The sequence below is a fragment of the Lactuca sativa genome, chromosome 8 (genome assembly GCF_002870075.4).
Source record: "Lactuca sativa cultivar Salinas chromosome 8, Lsat_Salinas_v11, whole genome shotgun sequence".
Taxonomy (NCBI): domain Eukaryota; kingdom Viridiplantae; phylum Streptophyta; class Magnoliopsida; order Asterales; family Asteraceae; genus Lactuca; species Lactuca sativa.
In genome coordinates, this window is record NC_056630.2 from 337,625,250 (window position 1) to 337,639,122 (window position 13,873).

Consider the following 13,873-nt stretch of genomic DNA (forward strand, 5'->3'; position numbering starts at 1 on the left):
ACTGTACCTTTACCAAAGGTATCTCCTTGTTCCGCAGAATCTTCTTCTTCCTTTCTAAAATAGCCACAGGCCTCTCCACATAGTTCAGACGCTCATCGACCTGCATGTCATCCAACGATACCACTGCCTCCTTATCCATAATGCATTTTCGCAATTGCGAAACGTGAAACATGCTGTTTTCCCCTGTTCCCGAAACATGAAACATGAAACATGCTGTTTTCCCCTCTGGAAGCTCTAGCCTATAAGCCACCTTGCCGACCTTGGCAACAATCCTGAACGGCCCAATGTAACGGGGACGCAATTTTCCCCTCTTCCTGAAGAGGATCACACCCTTCTAGGGTGAGACTTTTAGGAGGACCATGTCACCCACCTGAAATTTCAGCTCTAATCGGCGTCGGTCGGCATAACTTTTCTGCCGGCTCTGAGCGGTCTATAGTTGCTGTCTAATCTGATGTATCATCTCGGTAGTTTGTAGAACTACCTCTGTCCGACCCATTACCCTATGCCCAACCTCGGCCCATCAGACTGGGGTCCTACACTTCGGCCCATACAACAGCTCGAAAGGCGGTGTGCCAATACTGGAATGATAGCTGTTGTTGTAGCTGAACTCTGCAAGCGGTAGGTGGGAATCCCAACTCCCACTGTAATCAATGACGCACACCCTCAACATATCCTCAAGGGTCTGAATGGTCCGCTCACTCTGCCCATCAGTCTGTAGATGGAACGCCGTGCTAAAATGCAGTCTCGTACCTAGTTCCTAGTGGAACTTCTGCCAAAACCGAGAAGTAAATCTGACATCCCGGTCGGACACAATGGAAACTGGGACCCCATGGGGAGAGACAATCTCACGGATGTACAGGTCGACCAACTTCTCTACCGACGAACTCTCCCCTATGGCTAGGAAATGGGCACTCTTGGTCAATCGATCCACGATGACCCATATAGCATCAAAGCCCTTTGTCGTCTTCGGCAACTTCGTGATGAAATCCATCGCGATCCGTTCCTATTTCCACATGGGAATCTCTAGAGGCTACAACTTACCGTGCGGCCTCTGATGTTCGGCCTTGACCATCCTACTGGTCAACCACCTCTCAACAAACCAAGCGATATCTCGATTCATACCAGGCCACCAATAACACGAACTAAATCACGGTACATCTTGGTGACTCCTAGGTGAATAGAAAACTAAGACTTACGAGCCTCCTCCATCACTGTCTGCCGGACTCCTTCGATCATCGGAACCCAAACCCGACCGTAATGAGTCAACAATCCGCGTCTATCCTGAACAAACCGGGCGCTTTCGCCCTTAATCCTTTCCAACTTCCAGTTCTCCGGCCTCATACCCTTAATATGAGCATCTCTGTCCATAACCACTAGCTAGGAATCCACCGTTGTCCTCATACACCTAGCTGGGGTAGAGGACCCAACTGACTTGCGGCTCAAAGCATCCGCAACCACGTTCACTTTACCAGGATGGTAAAGGATCTCACAATCATAGTCCTTGACCACATCCAGCCACCTGCGCTGCCTCATGTTCAGGTTCGGCTGATCCATGATATGTCTCAAACTCTTGTGATCCGTGTATGTAGTACAACGGACCCCGTACAGATAGTGCCTCCAAATCTTGAGAGCGAAGACCACCGCTCCCAACTCAAGATCGTGTGTGGGGTATCTCGTCTCATGCGGCTTCAACTGCCTCGACACATAGGCTATCACTCGTCCCCTCTGCATGAGGACTGCCCCCAAACCTGTGATAAACGCATCATAAAACACCACAAAATCCTCAACTCCCTTGGGGAGTGTCCACACCGGTGCTTCGCACAAACATCGCTGCAGGGTCCAAAATGCCCTCTGCTGCTCAGGGCCCCACCAGAAATCGACCCCCTTCCTCGTTAGATGAGTGAGGGATATGGAAATCTTGGAGAAATCACGAATGAATCTCCGATAATACCCTCCTAAACCCAAGAAACTCCTGATGTCTGAGGGAGATTTTAGAGTCTCCCATTGCATAACCGCCTCCACCTTGGCCGGATCGACCAAAATCCCCTCCTGGTTAACGAGATGTCCGAGGAACTGGACCTCTCGTAACCAAAACTCGCATTTTAAGAACTTGGCATACAACCGTTCTCGCCTCAGAACCTCTAACAGCTCCCTGAGATAGTATGGAATTTGTTGTAAGACTGCGGGGGTAGTCATAGTGTTCACTAGCAGTCAGATAGTATGGAAAGTGTTGTAAGACTACAGGGGTAGCTGTAGCATTCTCTAGTGGTCAGTTAGTATGGGGAGTGTTGTAAGGCTGCGGCAGTAGACGTAGCATTCACTAGTGGTAAATTAGTATGGGAAGTGTTGTAATACTGCGGGGGTAGCCGTAGCTTTCACTAGTGGCCAGTTAGAATGGGAAGTGTTCTAAGACTACAGGGGTAGCGGTAGGGCATCCGCTAGTGGTTAGATAGCGCTAGGGTGTTGTAACACTGCGGGTGTAACCGTGGCATCCACTAGATTGGTAGATAACATGAGCACGTTCATAGATCGTGAAAAGGATAGTAGTACCCACCAGTTCGGGTGCACCATTGAGGATATGGAAATCCACGGATTGCATTTTGAAATTACCCAGAAGGATTAGATCAGGTTGAGCCAGTGATAAGACTGTAGGAGTGCCACTATAGTTATGGGATAAGGAAAGTAGTGGACCGTATATAATTTCTTGTGATATGAGGCTACCATCGGTTGGGTGGCAATCACGTTTAGCCTTTGATTTGATGATGACAGGATTCGATGCATGGACCCGATCAGTTAGATCAGAAGGAAGTTTGAGCCATAGTGCCATGATAACTAGTGGCAACTAGTTCCAGAGAAGGATTTCGTTCAGAAGTCGTGTGGGGCGACTAAGTGGGAGTCCTTTGGCTCCGTAGCCAGTCCGGAACCCGGTATTTCAGATGATTGGTGAACGACTAGGGACCAGGTAGGTCTCGTTAGATTTTAGAAAGCATCCATGTGGCAACATACTGCTTCAGGCAGTTCAGTGTTCGGGCAGTTTTAGTGTCTGGGCAACATTAGTATTTGTGTTCTAGGTTGCAAGTTCGGACTGAATACCAGATTGCTTGGGTTATGCTAAATGACCTATAGGGATAATTGGTTATGTGATTTTAGTTTTCTTGCGGGAAGCACAGGCTATCAGAAGCTGAGTAGTCAGTTGAGGGATAAACAGACTAGATTCAACAGTAATGATTTAGTATGAGTGGTGTCACACCCGGCCGTCAGCGGAAACACCGGGTAGTGTAACATCATTTTTCGTATCACAGTTATATAACATACATTGAACAATACTTAAAGAAAATACATACCTTTATTGATGATTGAAAGTTACATTATTGTTTTCCTAGTATTTATTACACAATATCCGACTATGACATACTTCTTAATAAACAGAAAGATGATAGTAAAACTTCTCCTGTTCGAAAACATATCAGCTTTTCAAGTTCTTGAAAACACATGCATTTTAAAATATGTCAACATAAAGTTAGTGAGTGCACAGGTTTTGACTCCATAAAATAATACATTTTTACACATTCAAAAGTATAGTTTTGAAAGTATCATTTTGACTCTCCAACATTAGGTATAATAGTATACTTATCAATTAAGTGTTCTACCTAAACATTTCTTAATCTTCAGGTATAAGTAGGGGAAAACTTATACTTAACATTAATACTCGTGGACAAGAGGGTATCATCGGATGAGAATCCAACAGATCCCCTCACGAAGGGACTGACTCGGGTTAAGTATCTCCAGCATGCTCGGAGCATAGGGGGTGAAGGATGTTATTAGTGTTTAGTAGTTATATAATTTTCAAATTTGTAAATTGTAATTGACATTTGATGATGAATAAAAGTTGTGTTTATTTATGAGTAAAGTGTTGCTATCTCTTGTTAGTCGTTTACTATATTTCTTTTGCATGTTTTGACTTCCAGAATAATTATGTTTGGTATATCATATTATTCAAATCTCCACAGTCGGTCATATGTTGGAAGTAGGTATGAATCAAGACTGTCATGACATGGTTGTAGAGGTCTAAGTTGTTAGACGTGGCTACAACACTCATGAGTCTTCATAAGTTCTGAGTATTGGACTCAACGTGATCGTGAGACGGTAACATCATATAAGTCTTCAAACCTAGAGATATGATTTGTTACCTATGAGTAGGTTACGCATTGATTGTACGAAAACGCATTGGTAACTCGATGTTATAAAACATGTTTTTGTGTTTAATTCAACAAGTAGTAGAGAAAACATATGATTCGAAGTTTATCTGTTCCTTCTTGGATTAGAAGCTGATATCTGGGCCCCTCGATGATTTTTTTTGACCTATGTACCGGGCCCGATCAGAACTAAGTTGACGTGTTCAATTAAGTTCTATGTCAAACAAATCGGAAATCGGGAAACAAACTGCAGGATAATAAGTAAGACACTGTTCCATGTATTTGTCCAGCTAATATCTTGAACAAAGGATTATATGATCACTTATCTTAAATGGTGTATCATCATCTTCTCAGTTCCGAGAGACCTTGAAAGAGCTACGATTGTTGAGCGGTTCCTGAAGTCATACTTGCAGTTATAGTTATTAGACTTATCCATGTGGGAGATTGTTGGATAAAGTGTCTACGTCCATAACTATTTCTTGTATGTACTTGACCCGACCTGGCATGGTCCATTTGGGTTGCATGGCATCATGCATTTGGATATACTGAATGAGAGAAATAACACTTGTGGTTTATTAATGTATTATAAGTTCTAATATATTAATAATATTATTTAATTAGCATTGATCAAGAACTAATTTAGAATTAATTAAGTGATCAGTCGCGTCGTCGAGTCATCTGCCCACAGATTTAGGGTTTCTACGCACAGCGCGGACTCGTCGAGTCATCTTGCCGACTCGTCGAGTCCACTCATTAATCCGAGTCATCAATCGCGTTCCTACTCGACGAGTTTTGGCGTCAACTCGTCGACTCCCTCTTCTTAACTCAAAATAAATACTTAAATTATGATACATGGAAATCCGTATGTTGCAATTCTCCCCCACTAGAATCAGACTTCGCCATTGAAGTCTCAACCTACAACTAGCTCTGGATGCTGCTCCCGCATCTCCGCCTCTGGCTCCTAAGTCAGATCGGACCCTCTCCGATATTGCCACTGGACCTGAACCAGGGGCACCTCTTTGCTCCTTAGAACCTTGATCCGCCGATACAATATCGCAATCGGTCTCTCTACATAATTTAGGCTCGCATCCACCTGAATATTATCTAGCGGTATTACTGTCGTCGCACCGGCTAAACAATTCCTCAACTGAGATACGTGGAAGGTATCATGCATCTGGCTCAACTCCGCAGGTAGCTCTAAATGATATGCTACCTTGCCCACCCTCGCGGTCACCCTAAAAGGACCAATGTACCGAGGCCCCAGCTTGCCCCTTTTCCTGAATCGGATCACCCGTTTCCATGGAGATACCTTCAAGAGTATAAAGTCTCCAACCTGGAACTTGAGCTCGGATCGTCGCCTATCCGCATAACTCTTCTAGAGACTTTGGGTTGTCAGAACCTCTACCTGACCTGCTATATCTTCTCAGTTGTTTGAAGCACTATCTCCGTGCTACCCATCACTCGCTGCCCCACCTCGCCCCAACAGATAGGGGTCCTACACCTCCTCCCATACAACAACTCAAAGGGAGGCATACCAATACTCGAATGATTGCTGTTTTTGTAAGAAAAGTCAGCCAAAGGTAGGTATGTGTCCCAACTTCCACCGAAGTCCATAACACATGCTCGAAGCATGTCCTCGAGCGTCTAAATCGTCCGCTTCCTCTGTCCATCCATCTGTGGGTGGTATGCAGTACTGAAGTGCAATCTCGTACCCAACTCCTCATGAAACTTCTTCCAGAACCTGGAAGTGAAACGTACATATTGGTCTGACACAATTGAGATCGGTTGCGCATGTCGCGACACCACCTCCCTCACATATAACTCTGCCAGCCTCTCAGCAGAAGAGCTCTCACTAATAGCAACGAAGTGAGCACTCTTTGTCAACCGATCCACAATCACCCAAATTGCATCAACAGCCCCCGTGGTCCTTGGCAATTTGGTGATGAAATCCATAGAAATTTGTTCCCACTTCCACTAAAGAACCTCCAATGGCTACAACTTGCCATGCGGACGCTGGTGCTCGGCGTTAACCCGACGACAGGTCAAGCACCTATCTACAACTCATGCAACATCCCTCTTCATACATGGCCACCAATAATCTCTCTTTAGATCCAAATACATCTTAGTGGCCCCGGGATGGATCGAGAACCTCGATCTGTGCGCCTCCTCCATCAATATGCTATGTGTCCCGCCCATAAATGGTACCCAAATCCGACCATGAAAGGTCATAAGCCCTCGGTTATTGGTAACGAACCCGGATACCTGCCCAATCACCCGCTCTCTCTTGCAGTTCTCAGGCCTCACCGCCTCTGCTTGGGCATCTCGGATGGTATCCAATACGGGAGTCATCACTGTCATCCTCATGCATATATCTCGAATCGGGGCACTCTCGGCCCTGCGGCTCAGAGCATCGGCTACCATGTTAGCCTTGGCTAGGTGGTACATGATCTCACAATCATAATCCTTTACCACATCCAACTATCTCCTCTGGCACATGTTCAGGTTGGGCTGATCCATCAGATACTTCAAACTCTTGTGGTCCGTGTATATGGTACACCTAACCCTATACAAGTAATGGCGCCATATCTTGAGGGTGAACACCACTGCCCCCAACTCTAAATTGTGGGTAGGATACCTCGCCTTATGAGGTTTCAGCTGCCTCGATGTGTATCCTATCACATGCCCTCCCTGCATAAGCACCACACCCAACCCTGATATCGACACGTCACATGCCCTCGATGCGTATCCTCCATTGCCTCTTGAAGGGCTAACACCGGGGCTTCGCACAGCCTCTGGTGAAGAGTCTCAAACGAGGTCTGCTGCTCGGGACCCCAAGTAAAAGCAACGCCCTTCTTGGTCAATCTAGTGAGGGGAACGACATTCTTGGAGAAATCGCTGATAAATCTCTGGTATTAGCCGGCCAACCCTAGAAAACTCCTGATTTCTATGGGGGATCTTGGAACCAGCCAACTCATAACAGCCTCAATCTTGGCTGGATTGACCGCTATCCCATTCTGATTAATGAGATGCCCTAAGAACTGGACCTCTCGTAACCAGAAACCAGACTTGGAGAATTAGGCATAAAGCCTCTCCGATCTCAACACTCCAAGTATCTCCCTCAGATGCTCCTCATGCTGCTCTCTGGATCTCGAATACACTAGAATATCATCGATGAATACAATCACCGATTGATCCAACATCGGCCTGCATACTCGATTCATGAGATCCATGAATGCTGCTGGTGCATTGGTGAGCCCAAAAGGCATCACTACGAACTCGTAATGCCCATAACGAGTCCAAAATGCCGTCTTCTGGATATCCTCATCCCTCACTCTCATCTGGTGATATCCATACCTCATGTCTATCTTGGAGAATCAAGACGCTCCCTGCAGATGATCGAATAGATCATCGATCCTCGGTAATGGATAATGGTTCTTGACCGTCAATTTGCTCAACTCTCGGTAATCGATGCACATTCGGTGTGAACCATCCTTTTTCTTCACAAAAACGATCGGCGCTCCCCACGGTGAGCTACTCAGTTGGATGAATCCCTTCCCCAACAGCTCCTGAAGCTGCGAGGATAACGCCTGCATCTTTGGTGGTGCAAGGCGATAGGGTGCCTTGGCAATAGGCGCCGCCCCCGACACCAAATCGATGCGAAACTCCACCTGCCTCTCGGGAGGCACACCCGACAATTCCTCGGGGAAAACGTCTGAAAACTCTCGCATTATTGGAACCTTACCGACAGAACTCGGCCTCCCGACGGTAACTCGTGTATCCATCACATAGGCTACAAACCCTCTACAGCCTTGCTGCAGACTTCTGTCTCGCTCTGGCAGCCGAGCAAAATGCTGACCCACATCGGGTACCCTCTGCATATACCGTCATCACTCCCCCACTAAGGTCTCAAATCGTCACCATTTAATGCTCGCAGTCTATAACTGCTCCAAATCTGCTCAACCAATCCATGCCCACAATAACACAAACGTCCCCCATCGCAATCGAGACCAGATCTATCAGGAACTCAACACCGAAGATCACGAATGCACATCCTCAAATCATATCAGTAGCATACACCGCTCGCTCATCTGCTATGGAAACTCGTAGAGGTCGAGTCAACACCTCTCGTCGGATACTGATGTGCTGACTAAACGCTACAGACACGAAAGATTCACCAGAAAAGTACCTACGCATACCATAATATAAGCATAATATCTGAAACTCAGCATAAATAAATGAAAGAATACATACCAGCCACGACATCGGCCGCTGCGCGGACCTCCTCCGCTGTCAACTGAAAGGCTCTCCCGCGAACCTTCGGTGCCTCAGCCTTCACTGGCCGACCCTCAGTAACTCGTGCAGCGGCAAGGGAAGATCCCTGGGATGACCCCTATAACAGTTGTGGGCAATCGGCCTTCCGATGGCCCGTCTAGTTGCAATGAAAGCAAACCATAAATCCCTTGGGGCAGTCTTTGGTTATATGCCCTCCTTGCAACACTTGTAGCAAGCACCTGCTCGACACACTCCATCATGTCCCTTTCCGCACTTCCCACAAGTGCGGCCCTTTTGGCCTCCAGATCTCGTATCCGTGGGCTTAGCCTGCTTAGCTGCCAGCTGAGACTGTACCGGCCACCTGTCCTACCTATGAGACTTGGCCTCAACAAATGTCCGGTATGTTGAGTTCGCCATGAACTCACAAATGTTTCGCCTTAGAATACTCAGATATCGACTCATGTGTGTCTGCTCAGAAGACACATGCTCAGGGCAAAACAACGCCCTCTCTTGAAACATCCGCGTGATCACTGTCACGGACTCCGTCCCCTGCTTGAGGAACAACAACTCCTGCGCCAATCGTTCCCTCTCCACCAGGGGAACATAATCGTCCATGAACATGGTTGTGAACCTCTCCCAGGTCACCGCAGTAAGCTCTGCACGAGTAAAATTCACCGTCACATACTTCCACCAGTCCTTCGCTCCCAAGCGAAGCTAGTTCAGCGCGAATCGTACTCGCAAATGTTCCAGAAAGGAACAAGTGTAGAAAAATCCCTCAACGTCATAGATCCACCACATTGTGGCTATCAGATCCTATGTCCCATCAAACTCTGGTGGCTTCGTTTTGCTGAACTCTCGGTACAGCAACGAGTCACACCCCTGCGGCCTAGCAGTGACAACAGTTGTGGTGGATGCAGCAGTAGCAACCTCGGTCAGACTTGCATATCGCTTGTCAAATGTCTCAATCAATGTGGTCTTGATAGACCCAAACATCTCTGGTATCTTAGCCCGGATGGCTGCTGCCACCTCTTCAAGAATCATCCTACGGATCTCCTCATCATTCGTACCACTTCCTCCAGGGTTGTGGCATGTTCCTGTTGGATTAATGTCTAAGTCCATAACTACATTTGGTATGTACTTGACCCGACCCGGCATGGTCCATTTGGTTTGCACTTCACCGACACAATTTATATGGATAATCTTTTTATAAGTTCTAATATATTATTATGGAATCATATTATTTAATTAGTATTGATCAAAAATTAATTTATAATTAATTAAGTGATCAAAAGGAACTAATTAAATATGGACATTTATATATATGGAATGGGCCAAGTTCATTTAGGTTGGGCTAAGCTTTCATGGATAGTCCATGGAGTGTTTAGCCCATGGATCCTAGGAAATGAAAGGTCATGGGTATTAGGGTTTAACCCTAATCCTCCACACTATATAAAGATGTCCTTGGTTGGTGAAATTGGAACTAGTGTGGTACACTAAGAAGGGCTAGCCAATTTCACTAGAGAGAACCAAGTATTCATATTCTCTAAAGTCTTCCAAGGTGTTTTGGTGATTTGTGATTCCATTAGAGGCTTCCACACTATTAGGGCTAAGCTCTTAAAGCTTGAAGACATCAAACTACATCAAAAGGTATGTCATCTAACTAGTACTTTGTAGTATAAGAACTTCATAATATGCTAGTTAGCATTAAAGCCTTGGAAAGTTCTTATTTGCATGTATTATAGAGAAAACATAGATCCAAGGTTTATAGGGTTGCATGTACACCATAGGAGTGTCAGAATGCTCAAAACCCAACAGTGGTATCGGAGCCTAGGCTTGTTTTCTTGTTATACTTGCAAAACTGCTTAAAAAATCGAAATTGTTGCTGTCTGATCATCAGACTCGGTGAGTCCATCAGGAAACTCGGTGAGTCCATGCCTAAAAAGTGATCAAATCGATCCAACTCGCCGAGTTGGTTCATGCACTCGACGAGTTGGACCCCCAGACAGCATAAATTCGACTTTTTTGGCTGGAATTGGACTAGGAACATTACCCTAAGATGTTTTTGGACTTATAAACTTGTTTTTGATGTGGTAATGTTCATGCTAATCCAATTTAAAATATAATTGTCAATAGATTCATGTTTTGTATTAGTTTAAGGTTTAGACTAATTACATGAAAAAGTTTGATTTGAATTATCTTGTTCTTATGAGCTGCTTAGATTAATAGAAAAGTTGAGTGAAATAGTTGTTTTCAATCCAAATTAATCTAAGAGTTGATTCTAAAATGTGTTTTTGTAACTTGTCCTCAAGTTATATGAAAAGTCACATTTAAGTTTCATAAAACTCATAAAAGTTGGCAAAGGTTACAAAATGAAGAGTCTAGTTCTAATTAAATGGTGTTATGACTCCATAATTTGTCCTCAAGTTATGGAGTACCAAGAGTCTCTTCATTAAATAATAATTAAAAAACAAAAAGTCTAACCTTAATTAATTCCATAAGTTATAAAATAAAGAAAAGTTAGTTCTTTTATTAGTTTAAAGTCTTCCATAACTTGTCCTCAAGTTATGGAACTTGAAGAGTTTTTGGATTAAAACTACTTTAAACACATAAGTTATGGAATTAATTAGTTTTGAATAGTTTCAAAACTTGCCCTCAAGTTTTGGAATTTGTAAAGTTTTCTCTTATGAATACTTTAATTCCAAGTTAGCCCTTAGAATTTTAAAGAGTTAAAATTCAACCCTTATACTTTATAATATTATAAGTTAATAATATATATATATATATATATATATATATATATATATATATATATATATATATATGTATGTATAAGAGTAAAGTCAGTCTTACCACTAGTACGCCTCATTCACGAAGCCGGTGTATAAGGTGGGTATAAGGTTGTTGCCTATAAAATGACAACTTAATGGGTGTCCACTCTCACCCACCGCTTGCTTGACTGATGGAGGGTCGTTAGCCGAACGGGTTTGACAGGACTATAATTATCCCTTCATTAAAAGTATTAATGATAAATACTAAGTAACTAATCTCTTAATAATACCCAATCTTAGTTACTTAGGAAAATGTGAATAAGGTGCTAATCCATAAAATTACACTTTGCACTTTGTTTATGTCGGTTAGTGGAGCGTGTGTGGTTAACCGGCACACTAACTCGTATTTAACAAGGTAGGTAAAGGTTAACTTAATGTTTATCATAGTATCGACGGAGCGTGTGTGGTTAACCGACACATCGATTGAGGGGTAAACACTTAAGGGTACCAAGTAATTTGCATGGTTACTTCACACCTTGTTTTGTGATCCTCGGCATCCCAGTCACAAAACCTGAAGGGTACACTCGAGATTGCAACATGCCATTGAACAGTTCAATGAATCTCAAAGATCTAGGAGTTTCAAAAACCAATTAAAACCTAATAATACATTTTGTTTATCTTGGTGGAAATTGGTGAATCGTCATTCACCTACCTTCAAATATTTTATAGCTTGGATTACGGCATACCTCTTCTAGGTTATAAAATAGTTTGTTGGGTCCTAGCCTTAATATTTCATATTGGGTGTCATATTAAGGACTTTAAAATCAACTATCTTGAATATCTCCCAAAAGATGTCTGGTTTAGACATTAATGATCTTCCCAAATCTCTTGAAACAAGCTTTCCTAAATGAAGATGATGTCCTTTGGAAATCATACTTCTTTCACCTCCTCCAATTATTCTCCCTAACCCATAAGTTCTTGAAAAGTTTAAGGTCACTCAAGCCCTATTGGCAAGGCAAGGTCTAGGTGTGGTCACATCTTGGAGGTGTAGTCACATATTGACAAGCCGAGAGAGTTGGGTGTCAAAGTCTTGAGAAAGTTGGTGGTTCAATGACTTTCTAAGTCACATAGTGAGTTCCTTTGGGACACCTATGAAACAGACTATGACAAGACCCTTAATGATCTTATCTATTTGTTAAGATCAACTTCCTTAAAACTTGATGGACATTGACAATAGTGACATAGGAAATCCAGAAAAGCATTCTCTTCCCAATGGAAAAGAGAAAAGCTAAGTCTGTGATAGTCTCATGTACCATTATCAAAGGGTCCATATGTTTATATTGCCAAAGAAAGGGGCATTGATTGCGAAGCTGCCAGATTTACCTAAGGATGTTAAAGTCAATAAGTTTGACTCTACTTCAGGTAAAGTCCACTATCTAACTCTGCTAAGTTTCTATTATGAGATTCTTGATACATGATGTGACTGGGTCACATGGTGGTGTTTTAAGAATCAAAGAAAAGTGAAGAAACTTAAAGAAAGAATATGTTGAATATGATGGCGTAGATGGATTTCTATCGCATAGTTTGAAGATCGGATTCTTGAGCTACTTCTTAGGAGTTATGAGATATTGCTTAGGAATAGATAACAACAAGTTTTCATATGGATTGTAAAGATAAGTTTTTCCGCAAAGTTTTAAAATAAAAGAAAATTTTTGATTTTATTTATTTTAAAATATCCTTACAATGGCATTTGAGGAAAAATTGTTGCTTATAAGATTCCATTAATAGCAAGAGTGGAAATATGAAATTGATTCTTTCATTTGTGGTAGTGTCTAAATTTACCAAATAAGGAAAGATTCTCATCACCCAAGTTTCAATTGGACCGGAACTTGGAATTATGCAAGTTGTATAGCATGATGAATGAGAACCTTCAAGTATTGGAAAAATTAAGACTAATTACTTGGTCACATGGATGTGTGATTCAAGTAAAGGACTAAGGGATTGAGTACACATTCTTGTGCACTGATTAATTCCACCACAAAAGATTGATAAGACTATTCGTCATAGTTTACTAAAGATCAGTAAACATGATTATACTTACAAGCTTAAGTGTAACTCTGAGACATTGGAAAAGGTTCCAATGTATGGCAGAGCGAATAAGAAGAATCAAATTAGGAAGAAGGATAAAAGTTTCTCAAATCTGAAAAGATGGGAGAGTACTTTAGTATCAGTTTTTGTGATCATCATAATGATTAAGAAACCATAGCACAATTAGTTCTCTAAGGGAATCTTAGTGCATTCTTTTGACTAAGAAGAGGGATCTTGAATTGTTGAAATGGTTAAATCAAGAAGATGAGTCATACTTCGTTCCAATAACAATTCTTAGAGTTATACTCTAAGATTGTAACTTGAGTGACATGTCTTAAAGAAGGTTTAAAACACTTGTCAAATGTAAGAGTAAAAGTTTTCTACTCTTCTACATTTGAAATTGGTATGTTGTGATGTTTTGGATAAAACAAAGATCAACTTAGGCCAATTGTGTGAAGTATTTGTCTTGATTAGAATCCACACTATCCCTTGAATATTTGACAAGGAAGTCTTATATGTCAAGAGGACAGTGGGAGTGTTAAAGGTCTT